This window comes from Lampris incognitus, chromosome 6 (genome assembly GCF_029633865.1).
Source record: "Lampris incognitus isolate fLamInc1 chromosome 6, fLamInc1.hap2, whole genome shotgun sequence".
Classification (NCBI taxonomy): Eukaryota; Metazoa; Chordata; class Actinopteri; order Lampriformes; family Lampridae; genus Lampris; species Lampris incognitus.
In genome coordinates, this window is record NC_079216.1 from 58011952 (window position 1) to 58029885 (window position 17934).

Below are 17934 nucleotides of genomic sequence, written 5' to 3' on the forward strand. Positions count from 1 at the left end.
GGGATAATTATCTCCCCCTGGATGCTCCGTTGAGGAGTAAACAGGATGATAATCTGGGTTAGGGATGAGGAAGGGAAGAGGATTGGAGTGTGTGCTATGAGTGGAATGTCTACCTCTCCGCCACGGTGACCCTGCTCCAGGCTCCACGTCTGTCCCTGTGCTGTTGAGCAGCATAACACTTGTTGCTTTATATGTAGAGCAGCTGCTCTGAAAAAAAAAAAAAAGTATAACTCATAGTGGGTCAGGCTGAGATCAGCACATCTCCGTTTTTGACCACATAGCCTAATAGCAGGGTCTATTTGTCTGTTGTAAGCCCAACACTGCCCATCAGCAGTCCAGCAGTCTTATACACACACACAGTTTTCTCTGTATTGACTAACACTTATTTTTTCCCTCTGTATCATGTTTGAGTTGTATTCATGTAAAGAGCATTGCCTTGCATTTTCAGCACAAAATGAGACCCACTGACCTTTACCGGCTGCTCAGAGACCCTCTTCTGCAGTTTAAAGTTAGGCGACTCAGGGCTGCACCTTCAAAAGACATTGGGCCTCATTCATCATATCATTTGTATTGCAGTTTTTTTTTACACACCCATGGAATTTTTCTTAGATTTAAAGATTGTCTGACAGCTGGAAGCAAAGCCTGATGGTTGGCTCTCCTGCTTCCGGCTTCGTGAGATTTGGCTTCTTGAGATCGATAGCTGCCGTTTAATTCTCTTACTGTATCTTCTCCTCTATAATTCTGCTCTAACCGCTTTGTATGGTCTACTAATTGTGCTATTTTCTTTGCTTAGTTCACTTATCGCTAGATTTGCTAGTTTTCTGTCTCTAACGACTCTTGTGTTAGTGGGCAGCCATTCATTCCTCGTCTATTTACTAGCTTCGAGCTTAGCCTAGTTTAGCAGTTAGCTTTATTGCATTTGCAGTCAAAGCAGTCTCGTTAAAAGGATGGTGTGTGGTGACTGTTCCGCAGTTACAGATGGGCTGTCTCTACTAGAGAGACGTGTCCGTAAGTTAGAGCAGCTTCTTACGGCTAGAATTGTTAGATGTGGTGGGCACTCCAGATAGTTTCGGGCCTGACAGCAGACCTGCTATTGTTCACACTAGCTCAGTCTTGTCGCCAGATATTTTGGAGTTTGTCTTTGTTTGCTGGCATGTGAAAGCTTGCAAGATTAAGCTACCGGTCGTGTGGCCTGGTCTGCTGTCACTTGTCTTGACTGCAAACCAATTTTCCCCCCTCACCAGCTCTGTTGGTAGTCCTACCGGCCGGCGTGCCTGTCCCTCTCCTATTGACAGAGTAAAGCAACATACACTAGTGATAGGAGCCTCCATTACCCACAATATCAGATTAGCTTTGCCAGCCTTTGCTCACTGTTTATCTGAGGCCAGGGTCTCTGACATAGAGGATAATCTTAGGGTGCTGGCATCACGGAGGGAGAAACAGGGAACCCGGGCACACAGCACCAAGACTTTCAGCAACATTGTCATTTATGTCGGCACCAATAATGCACACACGCAAGCAGAGATCACAAAAGCCAGCCTAGTCAGAACACTTGAGTTTGCCAGAAAGATGTGTTGGTATCGATTAATTGTCTCTGGTCCCTTACCTGTGAGGGGTAATAATGAGCTGTACAGTAGGCTCACGTCAATGAACCGCTGGCTGGCTCATTACTGTAATAAGCAGGGATTTGGTTTTGTTAACTGGCCTTCTCTCTGGCACTGCCATTAGCTGCTGCAAGAAGACGACATTCACTCTATGGGAGACGATGCTGCTCTTTTGTCTAGCATTATAGATAGCTGTGTACATTTAGTTTGACACTAGGGTCATATCATTTAGCAGGTTGCAGGTGATTAGAAAGCCTGCTAGGCTTAAACATAGTACCAATGTGGATTTAACTAGTCTAATTAATATGTTTAGTCATGGAATTTCTCATAGTATAGATTGCCAGACTTGACAGCTTGGTCTATAACATAGATACTGTCTCTCTACCTGCGTTATTGCTCTCAAGCTCTTCTCGCCTAAATGTGTGACTCACATTAATAATCATTCCTGCCAGTGGTGATGGTGAAATGTCCGAGCTCCTCACCCTATCTCTAAGGCTGAGCCCAGACACCCTACGGAGGAAACTCATTTCAGCCGCTTGTATCCGCGATCTCACCCTTTCGGTCACTAACCAAAGCTCATGACCATAGGTGAGGATTGGAACGAAGACTGACTGGTAAATTGAGAGCTTTGCCTTCCGACTCAGCTCCTTCTTTGCCACAATGGTCCAGTACAACGTCGGGTGATGCTGCACCCATCCGTCTGTCAATCTCCCGCTCCTTCCTGCCCTCACTCGTGAACAAGACCCCGAGATACTTGAACGCCTTCACTTGGGGCAATAACTCATCCCCAACCCGGAGGGAGCAATCCACCATTTTCCGGTAGAGAACCATGGCCTCAGACTTGGAGGTGCTGACTCTCATCCCGACCATTTCACACTCAGCGGCAAATCACCCCAGTGCATGCCGGAGGTCACGTTCTGATGAAGCCAGCAAAACCACATCATCTGCAAAGAGCAGATTCTGAGGTTCCCAAAATGAACACAATCCTCACCTTAGCTGTGCCTTGAGATCCTGTCCATGAATATCACAAACAGAATCGGAGACAACCCACCGAAAACGTGTTTGACTTTGTGCCAAGAATGCGGACACAGCTCTCACTTTGGTTATACAAGGACCGGATGGCTTGTAGCAACTGCCCCGGTACCCCATACTCCCGCAGTACCTCCCACAGAGTTCCCTGGGGTACATGGTCGTAAGCCTTCTCCAAGTCCACAAAACACATGTAGACTGGCTGGTCAAACTCCCATGCCCCCCTCAGCACTTCTGCAAGTGTAAAGTTGGTCCGTTGTTCCACGGCCAGGACAGAATCTGCATTGTTTTTCCTGGATCTGAGGTTCGACAATCGGTCGGAGCCTCTTTTCGAGCACCCTAGAGTAGACTTTCCCAGGTAGGTTGAGCAATGTGATGCCCAGATAATTGGAGCACACCCTCCGGTCCCCTTTTTTGAATATGGGAACCACCACCCCAGTCTGCCACTCCACAGGTACTGTCCCCAACCTCCACGTGACACTGAAGAGGCGTGTCAACCAAGACAGCCCAACAATGTACAGAGCCTTCAGCATCTCAGGACAAATCTCATCCATACCCGGCGCCTTGCCACCGAGGAGCTTTTTAACTACCTCAGAGACCTCTGCCAGGGATATGGGTGGGGCTTCCCCTGAGTCTTCAGACTCTACCTCCTCCACGGAGGACGTGTTAGTCGGGTTCAGGAGCTCCTCAAAATGTTCTTTCCACCGCTCGACAACATCCCCAGTCCGGGTCAGCAGTTCCCCTCCCTGGCTGAACACAGCCTGAGTCAAGCACTGCTTCCCCTTCCTGAGTTGCCGGATGGTTTGCCAGAACTTCCTTGAGGCCAACCAAAGGTCCTCCTGCATAGCCTCGCCAAACCCCTCCCACACCCGAGTTTTTGCTTTTGTGACCGCCGAAGCGGCAGCCCTTCTGGCCTCCCAGTACCTGTCTGCTGCTTCAGGAGACCTCTGGGCCAACCAAGTCCGAAAGGCCTCCTCCTTCAGCCTGACGTCTTCCCTCACCACCGGTGTCCACCAGCGAGTTCTTGGGTTGCCACCTCGACAGGCACCGATGACCCTCTGAGTATTCTTTCTGTTTCTTCTTTTTGGTCTTCTTCTTTTGTTTTGATTGGCAGTTGGCAACTAGCTTGCAGGCGCATTACTGCCACCCTACCAGACTGGAGTGTGGAACAATATATTGGTAGACAAAAAGAAAAAGAAAAAGAAAAACAGACAATTAAATTCAACTTTTTTAATTTTTTTTTTTTTTACATATATTGTGGCAGTATGAGGAAAAAACACAGGAGACGAAGGCGAGTTTGCTGTTTATTCCTCAGCTCCAAAACCAAACTAAAGCAGGAAGAACCCTGCACCAGCAAGCCCGGGAACGTAAACCACACCCCCAGCTCACAGTCCTGCTGGGTGGGAGGCATAGCCCCTACTGTCCGCCACACAGCCCCCCCCGAACACCCAGAAGGGACTTTTGGATAGAAAATTAGTGTCTCACTGGAGGCTTAAGCAGCCTGCCATAACGGCTGTGCCGTCCCTCAGCCGAAACAGTAGGTGAAACACTGTCCAAAGTCGGCTGAGAAGCAGAACGCGGAACCCGTGAAGACACTGCCAGGGTCCTGGAAGGAGGACGACCCCGACGGGGAACCTGGGCCGGAAACACAACTTCGCCTGCCACCCTGTGCGCCGGTTTAAGCCTATCAAGCGTGACACGCTACCTACGCCCACCCATATCCAGCACAAAACCCTTAGGACCCGTCTCAAGAACCCGAAATGGGCCATCGTATGGGGGTTGGAGGGGCGAGCGGTGAGCATCATGCCGTACAAAAACAAAACGAGCCGACATGAGCTCCGCAGGCACGAATGACCGCGGAAACCAATGGTGAACGGGGCCTGGAACTCGAGTGCTGTCGGACATAAAAGGATAAACGGCCGGACGGGGTCGAGGAGCGGAACTCCCAGACAAAAATTCCCCAGGGACGCGGAGCAGCTGACCGAGCACCATCTCAGCGGGCGAAGCGTCGAGGTCCTCCTTAGGAGCCGAACGCAACCCGAGCATAACCCAAGGTAAACGATCCACCCAGTTACCATCCGAGAGCGCAGCACGCAGCGCTGCCTTGAGCGACCGGTGAAAACGTTCACACAAGCCGCTAGCTTGAGGGTGGTACGCAGTAGTGCGGTGTACCTGCACACCCAAGGATCGCGCAAGTGCTGACCAGAGCTCTGACACGAACTGGGGGCCCCTGTTTGAGGTGATATCTGACGGAGCGCCGAAACGGGTGACCCAGGAGGAAAGAAAAGCGCGTGCAACATCCGAGGATGTTGTGGAGGACAGAGGGACAGCCTCTGGCCACCTGGTGGTCCGATCCACCATTGTGAGCAGGTGCGTAAAACCCTGTGAAGAAGGTAGAGGGCCCACCACGTCCACATGCACGTGGTCGAAACATCTGGCCAGGATCGGAAACGGTTCGAGGGGCGACTTAGTGTGCTGGTGGACCTTAGCGCGCTGGCACGCTACACATGCAGCGGCCCACCCCTTTACGTCCTTGCGGAGGCCAGGCCAGACGAACTTGGAACTGACCAACTTCACCGACGCCCGAACTCCAGGGTGCGAGAGGGAGTGAATCAAATCAAAAACTCGACGGCGCCAGGCCACTGGAACAACGGGGCGGGGACGGCCAGTGGAGACATCGCAGAGGAGGGCAGGACTGCCTTCCTGCATCACAGCGTCCTCCAGCTTGAGGCTGATACGCGTTGACCTAAGGGCAAGGACGTCCGGGTCGCTGGGCTGGTCGGCAGCCATAGCGGAGAAATCCACACCGAGATGTACAGGACACACAAGCACACGCGACAGACAATCAGCAACAGGATTGGACTTCCCGGCCACTTGCTGAATGTCCGTTGTGAACTCGGAGATTGCCGCTAGGTGGCGCTGCTGACGAGCAGACCACAGCTCAGTCACCTGCGAAAGTCAGCGGTTTATGATCCACATAAGCCGTGAACGGGCGACCCTCCAGCAGGAAGCGGAAATGCCGGGTTGCAAGGTGTAGTGCCAGCAACTCCCGGTCAAAAACGCTGTACTTGCGCTCGCTATCTCGCAGTTTGCGGCTAAAAAATGCGAGTGGCTGCCACGCATTCGCCACACGCTGTTCAACCACAGCCCCCACGGCTATGTGAGACGCATCGGTCGTTAAAGCTATGGATGCCGTGGGTGTGGGATTGGCGTGGAGGGCAGCGTTAGCCAGGGCTCACTTAGCTCCATCAAAGGCCTGGACCCGTTCGGGAGTCCAGTCGACAGGGTCGTTAGCCTTCTTAAGCCGCAGGGCTTCGTAAAGTGGCTGAAGGAGGTGGGCAGCGCGAGGGAGGAAACGGTTATAGAAATTCACCATGCCCAAGAATTCCTGCAATGCCTTAACAGAGACCGGGTGGGGAAATTCCGCCACCGCTTGCACCTTAGAAGGCAACGGGACCGCGGTGACCCAAGAAGTCAATCACCGGCAGTCCAAACTGACACTTGGCCGAGTTGACTATCAGGCCGTGTTCGTCCAAACGACGGAAAACCTGTTTCAGGTGCGCCAGGTGCTCTTCAGTTGACGGACTGGCCACTAATATGTCGTCGAGATAAACGAACACGAAATCAAGGTCACGCAACACCGAGTCCATCAGCCTCTGAAAGGTTTGCGCAGCCCCCTTCAAGCCAAAAGGCATGCGCATGAACTCAAAAAGCCCAAATGGGGTGATCACTGCTGTCTTGGGCACGTCCTCTGCGCGCATGGGAACCTGATGATAGCCGCACAACAGGTCCACCTTAGAGAAGATAGTGGTACCTGCCAGGCGTATGGAAAAGTCCTGTATGTGTGGGATGGGATAGCGGTCATTTGCGGTGACGTTGTTCAGGCGGCGAAAGTCGCCGCAAGGCCGCCACGACCCATCCACCTTCGGCACCATGTGAAGCGGCGAGGCCCACGGGCTGTTGGAACGCCTCACTATACCCAGACGCTCCATGATGGCGAACTCCTCCTTAGCTATAGCCAATTTTACTGTGTTGAGGCGCCGCACGCGCGCAAAAACTGGCAGTCCCAGAGTGGGAATGAAATGTTCTACCCCGTGTTAGTAACCGCGGTGGAAAAGGCAGGCGTACTCACCGATGGAAAATCCGCCAGCAAACGCTGAAAAACATCCCCTAATGCTAAAAAGTTAGCGTGTGTTAACGGCCCGGCTCCCCCTGTCTCACACGGAACAGTGGCGAAAGACACAGCATCAATTAAACGGCGGTTTGCAACATCAACCAGCAGACCATTAGCACACAGAAAATCCGCGCCGATAATAGGAACAGTAATGGCGGCGACTACAAAGTCCCACTCAAAATGGCGCCCGTGGAAACAAACAGTCACCAACCTTGTGCCAAATGTCGCAATGGACGAACCGTTAGTTGCACTTAACTGTGGGCCGCCGCCTTCGGTCGACCTGTCTGTCTTAGCAGGAGGGAGTAGGCTCTTTTGCGAGCCTGAGTCCACCAGAAACCGTCTTCCTGACATCGTGTCCTTAATGAAGAGCAGCTCACTACGTCCGCCAGCGCCCACAGCTGCTACTGAGCGCTGGCCCTGGAGTTTCCCGCCGCCTCAAACATGCACGGAGGGACGCAGCGCCTTGCCTTGCCGCCGAACCGCTGGTGGAAGAAACAGAGGCCTCTCCCGCGCCGTCTCCGGGCAGTTACTCCAGCCATCAGCGCCGGGTCCGCGTCCTCCGACGCCGGCTGCAGAGGCTCAGATGCCACACTCTGCACAGAGAACCGTCTGGTAGCCAGCAGGACCCGATCGGCCTCCTCAGCCAAACCTTGGCAGTCACCAGCGGCCAGACACGGGGAGTTAGCCAAAGCCGCGCGCACAGGAGACAGAAGCTGGCGCAGGAAAACGTGCGGGAAAAGGAATCCGCCTTCGTCTGAGCCTAGCAGCGACAGCATATTGTCCATGAGATCCACAGCCGTCCCGTCGCCCAAACCGGATAGGGAAAGGATTCTATCTGCCCTCTCTGCGGCAGATAGGCTGTACCTCCGGAGCACAAGATGTTTGAGGGCGACGTATTTACCGTGTTGCGGAGGGGTGCGCAACAGCTGCATGGCCCGGCGTGTGGACTGCTGGTCCAGCGCAGCGACAACCAAATAGTATCTGGAGTCGTCCGCGGAGATTCCACGCAGGTGGAACAGCGCCTCGACATGCTGGAACCACGAAGCCGGGTCGCTCCGTCAGAACTCTGGGAGTTTCACAGCCGGGGCGAGAACGGCCGGCTGTGAGAGTTGGGGCGGTGTGGCCGAAGTGGATTCACACTCATCTTCTGCTCCAAACATGTTCAATTCGGGGTCACCAATGTGGCAGGATGAGGAAAAAACACAGGAGACGAAGGCGAGTTTGCTGTTTATTCCTCAGCTCCAAAACCAAACTAAAGCAGGAACAACCCTGCACCAGCAAGCCCGGGAACGTAAACCACGCCCCCAGCTCACAGTCCTGCTGGGTGAGAGGCATAGTCCCTAGTGTCCGCCACAATATCATGAATCAGCTATGTTGTATGGCTTTGAGACGATGGCACTGACGAAAAGACAGGAGGCGAAGCTGGAAGTGGAAGAGTTGAAGATGCTAAGATTTTTGTTGGGTTGTGACGAAGAAGGCTAGGATTAGAAATTAGTATATTATAGGGGACAGCTCAAGTTGAAAAGTTTGGAGGCAAAGCAAGAAAGGCAAGATTGAGATGGTTTGGACATGTGCGAAAGAGAGATGCTGGGTATATTGGGAGAAGGATGCTGAAGATGGAGCTGCCAGGCAAGTGGAAAAGAGGAAACAAAGAAGAAGTTTATGGATGTGCTGAGGGAGGAGATGCAGGTGGTTGGTGTGACAGATGAAAATGCAGAGGACAGACAGAGATGGAAACGGATGATGCCCTGTAGCGGCCCCTAATGGGAGGAACCGAAGAAAGAAGAAATTCTCTGTTATGAATGCAGTTTACTTCAGAGACTTAATTGGGTGTCTGTATTCCCAATACCGCATCTACATGTAGGTTCCCTACAATTTTGTGTAACTTATTTTTCTTTATAGCTGATGTCAGTTCTTTTCTTTTCCTCCTCATAGCCCCTACACTCCAGCAGAACATGCTGCACAGATTCAGGGTGACAACAGTGTGTGCATCTACCACTTGGGTGTTTGTCTTATTTTATGAAGTCTATTATTAAGTGCAGTATTTCCGATCATGAGACGGAATGACTGCCTTTCCTTTCGGTTGCTGCCCAGCTTTCTTTCCAAAATATTTCTGAAAATCATAAAGATGTCTTCCTGTAGCATTAATGTACCAATATTCTTCCCATACTTTTTGCATTTGTCTCTTTATAATTATTTGACCCTGAGCTTTTCTGAGCTGAATTTTCATGTTTACTGTTTGTGATCTGAGTGACTGCTTGTCCAGTATATTAGCGCCCTCATTTATTTACTACTCCTACATGGGCAGGAACCCAAACGAAGCAGACCATCAGAGCCTGATTGTGCAGTCTGTATATGAAACTATGAATTTCAAAAAGATCTTGTCTGCAAGATTTCACAGATTTAATGCTTGTGAGTGCTGCCCAAAGTTACCCACTCAAGTTTAGACATGTCGTTTTAGCGGCTCTAACTTGGGAATATTGCCACCTAGTGGACAAAACACCAACGAGCCTTAAAGAAACCACTTTGCTAGTCAGGCACCAGTTTTTCTTTGATTTCATATGATATTGGCTTTGATTGCAGAAGTTCAAGGCAACCTCAAAATCCTGAGTGGTCCTGAAGTGTACCTCCTTCTTTGTAACATTCGTGGAAAAAGATGAGTGCAGCAAGATTGCCACGGCTCTGAAAGCATTAATTTGCAACATATGGTACCTCATTTCATCATTTTGAATAACAATCATTATTTGGAAATATATATCAAAGATGTAGTAACAGCTTTTTGCTATAACTTCACTTTAAATATGGTCAAATCTCACTGTATTCACTTATAAAGTGACTGTAGAGATGAAACAATTGAAAGACTTAGGTTGCTGATTCAAATCTTAATTGAAGGAGACTTTATTTGCTGGCTCATGATCATTGAAAAGAATACTGGGAGTTGTTAAAATTGATGGACACATTTGTATCAGCTACTCATGTCTGAGTTGCAAACTGGCCATGGCTATGTACTGGAGTTTCAGCTACTGAGTTTTCTCCAAATGCACACATAAGCAACCATGTGACAAAGAGTACCAAGTTCATATAGGGTTTCTGTCCCACCACTCTCTAAGCTAGGTGATTTCACTGACTGGGTGCACACCTTTTAACCAAAGAGAACAGACATCAATGGAATCACCTAGTGTAGTGATTGGTGGGAAGGATAACCTTCATAATCTTTTTTTTTTCTCCCAATGGCACATGGTTACTTATTTATGGCAACTGGCTTGCAGGTGCATTACCGCCACTTACCAGACTGGAGTGTGGAATAGTAAATCGGCAGACAAAAGTAAAAAAAAAAGAAGAGTAAATTCTCTGTATTCACCTTTTTTTAAGACCCAAGACTGGCTATGTTGTGTTGCTTGGACATGGTGACAGTGATGGAAAGACGGGTGGCTTAGCTGGAGATGGCAGAGTTGAATATGCTAAGATTTATGTTGGGAGTGACGAAGAAGGACAGGATTAGGAATGAGTGTATCAGAGGGAAAGATCAAGATAGATGACTTGGAGACAAAACAAGAGAGGCGTGATTGAGATTGTTTGGGCAAGTGGGGACAAGAGATGCTAGGTATATTGAGACAAAGTTGTTGATTGTGGGGCTGCTAGCCAAGAGGAAGAGAGGAAGGCCAAAGAAGAGGGTTATGGATGTGATGAGGGCGGACATGGAGGTGTTTGGCGTGACAGAGGAAAATGCAGAGGAGAGAAAGAGATGGAAACGCGGAAAATCCCCTGTAGGGTCCCCTAACAGGTGCAGCCGAAAGCTGAAGAAGAAGAAATTCTCAGAATTAACCCTGTTTTCTTCCGATACTTAATTACGTGACTGTATTCCTGATATTGCATGTTCAAATAGGTTTCCTACAGTGAAATTTCTTTTCTTTAATGCTGATGTCAGTTCTTTCTGTTCTTCTTCATAGCCCCTACACTCCAGCAGAACACGCTGGACAGACTGAGGGAGACCACAGTGTATGCATGTACCACTTGAGTGTTTGTCTATTTTATGAACTATATTATCAGCTTTTCTGAGCGGAATTTTCATGTTTACTGATTTTGGTCTGGGTGACTGCTTGTCCAGTATATCAGCACCCTCATTTACTTCTATTCCTACATGGGCAGGAACCCAGATGGGGCATACCATATGACCTCTATTGTGTAGTCTTCATATTAAACGATGAATTTCAATAAGATATTGTCTGCACAAGTTCACAGATTTAATGTGTGTGAGTTCTGCCCAAAGTTACGGACTCAAGTTTAGACATATAGGTTTAGCTGCTGTAACGTGGGAACGTTTTCACATAGTGGTCAAAACACCAACAAGCCTTAAAAAAGAAAAAAAAACACCTGCAATTCAGGCACGAGTTTTTCTTTTTTTTTAATTTATTTCTGATTTCTCCCAATTTAGTGGCCAATCGATCCCTATTTTAGTTCAAACGACCACCCTCGTACTGCATGCTTTCGCCAATTGACCTTTCGCAAAGTACCGCCCCAGAACGGTGCTTGTCCAATCCTACCTTACCAACGGTCTTGTCAAGCTTTCAAACACACAACAGAATGCTGAAACGGTGTGCCTATGGGATCTGCAAATCGGATACTAGATATCTGAAAAGTTTGGAGGGGGTGTAATTTTCTTTCCTTTCCCGAAACCCAGAACGCAAGAAGCGCAATGTCAGCAATAGATTTGGCAGTATAGCAGACCCCATGGCCAGCTTAATCCATCCAAAATCAACAAAAATACCTGTCTGCTCCAAGCTAAGCTTGCTACTAGCTATTATTGATAGCTAATACAGCTAACGCATTATTACTGTTACTTTTACCCACACAATGAGCTGATTTCTTCCTTCATGTTTTGGTGTTTTCCGGCTACTCCCTGGATAGTTCTGAAATGCTTGACGGGCATAGCAACAGTAACTAAGGGGGGCGGGACTTTGCGAAAGGTCAATTGCATCTCTCCGGCTGGCAGTCTCGAAGGAGATGTCTCGCCACTTTCGTGACGAGGCCAAACCACTGATTTTTCCGACATACACAGAGACGCATTCATGTGACGAACACAAGCCGACTCCGCCCCTCTCCCGCAGACAGCGTTGCCAATTATTGCTGCTTCGTCGAGTCCGGCCATAGTCGGATCTGACGAGACCGGGGCGCGAACCCCGGTCCCCAGTGGGCAACTGCATCGACACAAAGCCGATGCTTAGACCGCTACACCATCGCGGGACCCACGAGTTTTTCTTTGATTTCACTTGTTATTGGCTTTGATTATAGAAGTGCAAGGCACCGTCAAAATCCTGAGTGGTCCTCATGTGTACCTCCTTCATTGTAACGTTTATGGAATCAGATCGCTACAGCAAGATTGCCACGACTCTGAAAGCATTCATTTGCAACATATGGTATCTCATTTCATAATTTTGAATAACAATCATTATTTGGAAGTCTACATCAAAGATATCGTAAATTTTCAGAATTCTTGGCAACTATTTGCTGTAACTCAACTTAAATATGGTCAAATCTCAGTGTATTGGCTGTTAAACCGTCCCTTCGATAGCTCAGTTGGTAGAGCGGAGGACTGTAGAGGTGAAACAGTTGAAATCCTTAGGTCGCTGGTTCAAATCCGGCTCGAAGGACATCATTCTTTGTTTGCTGGATCACGATCATTGAAAAGGATATTACGCGTTATTAACATTTAATGTTTGTGAGTGCTGCCTAAAGATACCGACTCAACTTCAGACATGGTTTTAGCTGCTCTAACTTGGGAACATTGCCACCTAGTGGTCAAAACGCTAACGAGCCTTAAAGCAAACCACCTGCTATTCAGGCACGAGTTTTTCTTTGAGTTCACTTTGTATTAGCTTTGATTACAGAAGTGCAAGGCACCCTCAAAATACAGAGGGGTCCTCATGTGTACCTCTTTCTTTGTAACGTTTATTAAATCAGATTGTTGCAACAAGGTTGCCACGAACCTGAACATATAGTGCTTCATTTCAACATTTTAATAACAATCATTCGGAAATGTATATCAAAGATATCGCAAATTTCCAGACGTCTGGACAACTGTTTGCTATAACTCAACTTTAAATATGGTCAACTCTCAGTTGGTAGAATGGAGGAATGTAGCGATGGAACAACTGAAATCCTTAGGTCGCTGGTTCAAATCTGGCTCGAAGGAGACGATTCTTCGTTTTCTGGATCACAATCATTGAAAAGAATATTAGACATTGTTAAGATTTAATATTTGTTAGTCCTACCTTACGTTACACACTCAACTTTAGACATATAGTTTTAGCTGCTCTAACTTGGGATCATTGCCACCTAGTGGTCAAAACACCAACACGCCTTAAAGAAACCACCTGCTATTCGGGCACGAGTTTTTCTTGGATTTCATATGATATTGGCTTTGATTACAGAAGTGCAAGCACCGTCAAAATCATGTATGGTCTTCGTGTGTATCTCCTTCATTGTAATATTTATGGAATCAGATCGCTGCAGCAAGATTTTCACGAATCTGAAAGCATTCATTTGCAACATATGGCACCTCGTTTCATCATTTTGAATAACAATCATTATTCGGAAATATATAGCAACAATATAGCACATTTCCATAGTTTTGGACAACTGTTTGCTATAACTCATCTTTAAATGCATTCAAATCTCAGTGTATTCGCTTGTGTAGTGTCCCGTTGATAGCTCAGTTGGTAGAGCGGAGGACTGTAGAAATAAAACAGCTGAAATTCTTAGGTCGCTGGTTCAAATCCGGCTCAAAGGAGACAATTCTTTGTTTGCTGGATCACAGTCATTGAAAAGAATAGTAGGAATTGCTGAAATTGACAGACACACTTGTATCAGCTACTCATGTCTTGAGTTGCAAACTGGTCATGGCTGTGTGTGCTGGAGTTTCAACTACTGAGTTTTCTCCAAATGCACACATAAGCAACCATGTGACAAAGACTACCAAGTTCATATAGGGTTTCTGTCCCACCACTCTCTAAGCGAAGTGATTTCACTGACTGGGTGCACACCATTTAACCAAAGATAACAATGGAATCCCCTATTGTAGTGATTGGTGGGAAGGATAACCTTCATACTCGGCACATGGTTACTTATTCATGGCAACAAGCTTGTAGGTGCATTACTGCAACTTACTAGACTGGAGTGTGGAATAGTACATTGGGAGACAAAAGCTAAAAAAAAAGGATAAATTCTCTCTATTAACCCCCCCCCCCTTTCTTCTTTTTGAGACCGGAGACTGGCTATATTGTATTGCTTGGAGATGGTGGCACTGATGGAAAGACAGGTGGCTTAGCTAGATATGGTAGTGTTGAATATGCTAAGATTTGTGTTGGGAGTGACGAAGAAGGACAGGATTAGGAATGAGTGTATCAGAGGGAAAGATAAAGTGAGATGACTTGGAGACAAAGCAAGACAGGCGAGATTGAGTTTGTTTGGGCAAGTGGGGAGGAGAGATGCTAGGTATATTGGGACAGAGATGCTGATTATGGAGCTGTCAGACAAGAGGAAAAGAGTAAGATCAAAGAAGAGGGTTATGGATGTGGTGAGGGAGGACATGCAGGTAGTTGACCTGATAGAGGACAATGCAGAAGAGGGAAAGAGATGGAAACGGATAATCCCCTGTGGGGTCCCCTAACAGGAGCACCCGAAAGCCGAAGAAGAAGAAGAAATTCTCAGAATTAACCCTGTTTTCATCAGATACTTAATTACCTGAATGTATTCCCGATACCGCGTCTCCAAATAGGTTTCCTACAATGAAATTTAGCTTCCTCTTCTTTAATGCTGATGTCAGTTCCTTCTTTACTTCCTCATAGATCCTACCCTGCAGCAGATTGAGGAAGACGACAGTGTACTCATGTACCACTTGAGTGTTTGTCCATTTTATCAAGTGTATTATGCAGTATTTCCTATCCTGAGACAGTAATGACTGCTTCTTCCTGTCAATTCCTGCCCAGCTTTCTTCCCAATCTAACATATTTCTGAATACTATAAAGCTGTGTTCCTGTATCAATAATGTACCAGTGTTCTTTTCATACTTTTTGCTTTTGTTTCTTTATAATTATTTGACCCTCAGCTTTTCCGAGCGGAAGTTTCATGTTACTGTCTGTGATCTGGGTGACTGCTTGTCCAGTATAATTGTCAGCACCCTCATTTACTTCTACTCCTACAAGTGATGTGCAGTCAGGGGAGGCAGGCTAGGCAATATTTCACCCAGGCTAATAAGAAAAAAAAGAAGAAATATCATGATCGCAACAAAAAAATATGTATTTTTTCTTCAAGTGTTAAGATTGTTGTAAAAAATAATAAAACAATAATGTAAAAGTTTTTGTTTTGTCAATAAAAGCCATGCCCTATTCAAGATGGCTTGCTCCCAAAGCTAGCATTCGTGAATGCAGGCTGATGAGGCAGAGTCTGCTTGTGCCTTTCTCTGGTGTGTGGGTAAGTACTTACTGCCTACCCAGCCATGGACCTCACTGCACGTTACTGATTTAAATATATTTTCAGGCTTGATGTTTGCCGACGCCTCCTATATGGGCAGGAACCCAAATGAAGCATGCAATAAGATTACGATTGTGAATGCTTGTTAGTGCTGCCCAAAGCTACCGACTCAAGTTTAGACATGTAGTTTTAGGTGCTCTAATGTGGGAACGTTGTCAACTAGTGGTCAAACATCAGTGAGACTTAAAGAAACCACCTGCTATTCAGGCATGAGTTTTTCTTTGAGTTCACTTTGTATTGGCTTTGATTACAGAAGTGCAAGGCAACCTCAAAATGCTGAGGGGTCCTCATGTGTACCTCCTTCTTTGTAACGTTTATTAAATCAGATCGTTGGAGCAAGTTTGCCACGAACCTGAACTTACAGTGCCTCATTTCATAATTTTGAATAACAATCATTATTCGGAAATATGTATCGAAAGGCGGCACGGTGGCGCAGTGGTTGGCGCGGTCGCTTCACAGTAAGAAGGTCCTGGGTTCGAGCCTCGGTGTAGTTCAACTTTGGGGGTCGTCCGGGTCGTCCTGTGTGGAGTTTGCATGTTGTCTGCGTGGATTTCCTCCGGGGGCTCCGGTTTCCTCCCAAAGGCATGTAAGTCAGGTGAATTGGCCATACTAAATTTTCCCTAGGTATGAATATGTGTGGGTCTGTGTGTGTATGTCGGCCCTGTGTGATAGTCTGGCGGCCTGTCCAGGGTGTCCCTCCGCCTGCCGCCCAATAACTGCTGGGTTTAGGCTCCAGCATCCCCGCGACCGTGAGAGCAAGATAAGCGGTTCGGGAAAATGGATGGATATAAAAGATATCGCAGAATTCCGGACAACGGTTTAATGGAACTCACTTAAATATGGTCAAATGTCAGTGTATTTGCTGTTCAACTGTCCCTTGCTATTCGGGCCCGAGTTTTTCCTTTGAGTTCACTTTGTATTGGCTTTGATTACAGAAGTGCAAGGCACCCTCAAAATGCTCAGGGGTCCTCGTGTGGTACCTCCTTTGTAACGTTTATGGAATCAGATCTTTGCAGCAAGGTTGCCACAAATCTGAACATATAGTGCCTCATTTCATAATTTTGAATCACAATCATTATTTGGAAATATAGATCAAAGATATCGCAAATTTTCAGAATTCTGGACAACTGTTTGCTGTAACTCAGCTTTAAATAGAGTGAAATCTCAGTGTATTTGCTTTGAAGCTGTCCCTTCGATAGCTGAGTTGGTAGAGCGGAGGACTGTAGAACTAAAACAGCAGAAATCCTTAGGTCGCTGGTTCAAATCCGGCTCGAAGGAAACAATTCTTTGTTTGCTGGATCACGAGCTTTGAAAAGAGTATTAGGCCAGCCTATCCCAACCCGGTCCTCAAGGAGCCCCTATCCTGCGGATTTTCATTGTAACCCTGCATAGGTAGCCCTGCTTGTACTTACTCAACCAATCATCTCGCAGCACTTAATAATGCAAGGTGTGCAACATCTGACAAAATTCATTGCTGATTGGTTGAATAACTACAAACAAGTACCTATTCAGGGTTGCAAAGAAAATGTGCAGGTTAGAGGTCCTTGAGGACTGGGTTGGGAAACACTGTATTAGGCATTGATAAGATTTAATATTTGTGAGTGCTGCCTAAAGTTACCCACTCAAGTTTAGACATATAGTTTTAGCTGCTATAACGTGGGAACATTGCCACCTAGTGGTCAAAACACCAACGAGACTTAAAGAAACCACCTGCTATTCAGGCCCGAGTTTTTCCTTTGAGTTCACTTTGTATTGGCTTTGATTACAGAAGTTCAAGGCACCCTCAAAATGCTCAGGGGTCCTCGTGTGGTACCTCCTTTGTAACGTTTATGGAATCAGATCTTTGCAGCAAGGTTGCCACAAATCTGAACATATAGTGCCTCATTTCATAATTTTGAATCACAATCATTATTTGGAAATATAGATCAAAGATATCGCAAATTTTCAGAATTCTGGACAACTGTTTGCTGTAACTCAGCTTTAAATAGAGTGAAATCTCAGTGTATTTACTTCAAAGCTGTCCCTTCGATAGCTCAGTTGGTAGAGCGGAGGACTGTAGAAGTAAAACAGCTGACATCCTTAGGTCGCTGGTTCAAATCCGGCTCGAAGGAAACAATTCTTTGTTTGCTGGATCACGAGCTTTGAAAAGAGTATTAGGCCCGCCTATCCCAACCCAGTCCTCAAGGAGCCCCTATCCTGCGTATTTTCATTGTAACCCTGCATAGGTAGCCCTGCTTGTACTTACTCAACCAATCATCTTGCAGCACTTAATAATGCGAGGTGTGCAACATCTGACAAAATTCATTGCTGATTGGTTGAATAACTACAAACAAGTACCTATTCAGGGTTGCAAAGAAAATGTGCAGGTTAGAGGTCCTTGAGGACTGGGTTGGGAAACACTGTATTAGGCATTGATAAGATTTAATATTTGTGAGTGCTGCCTAAAGTTACCCACTCAAGTTTAGACATATAGTTTTAGCTGCTATAACGTGGGAACATTGCCACCTAGTGGTCAAAACACCAACGAGCCTTAAAGAAACCACCTGCTATTCAGGCCCGAGTTTTTCCTTTGAGTTCACTTTGTATTGGCTTTGA

At 47.0% G+C, this 17934-nt stretch overlaps 4 non-coding genes across 4 annotated transcripts; all 4 read left to right on the forward strand.

Moving 5' to 3' along the window:
- The first annotated feature begins 12369 nt into the window (after window positions 1–12369).
- Window positions 12370–12458, forward strand: trnay-gua (transfer RNA tyrosine (anticodon GUA)). The gene is given in 2 exon segments: window positions 12370–12406; window positions 12423–12458. It is a non-coding gene; the product is annotated as a tRNA-Tyr (tRNA).
- Window positions 12459–13508: 1050 nt separating this feature from the next.
- trnay-gua (transfer RNA tyrosine (anticodon GUA)) lies at window positions 13509–13597 on the forward strand. Its single transcript is given in 2 exon segments — window positions 13509–13545; window positions 13562–13597. It is a non-coding gene; the product is annotated as a tRNA-Tyr (tRNA).
- A 2931-nt stretch (window positions 13598–16528) lies between these two features.
- Window positions 16529–16617, forward strand: trnay-gua (transfer RNA tyrosine (anticodon GUA)). Its single transcript is given in 2 exon segments — window positions 16529–16565; window positions 16582–16617. It is a non-coding gene; the product is annotated as a tRNA-Tyr (tRNA).
- A 744-nt stretch (window positions 16618–17361) lies between these two features.
- On the forward strand, window positions 17362–17450 carry trnay-gua (transfer RNA tyrosine (anticodon GUA)). Its single transcript is given in 2 exon segments — window positions 17362–17398; window positions 17415–17450. It is a non-coding gene; the product is annotated as a tRNA-Tyr (tRNA).
- Window positions 17451–17934: the final 484 nt, after the last annotated feature.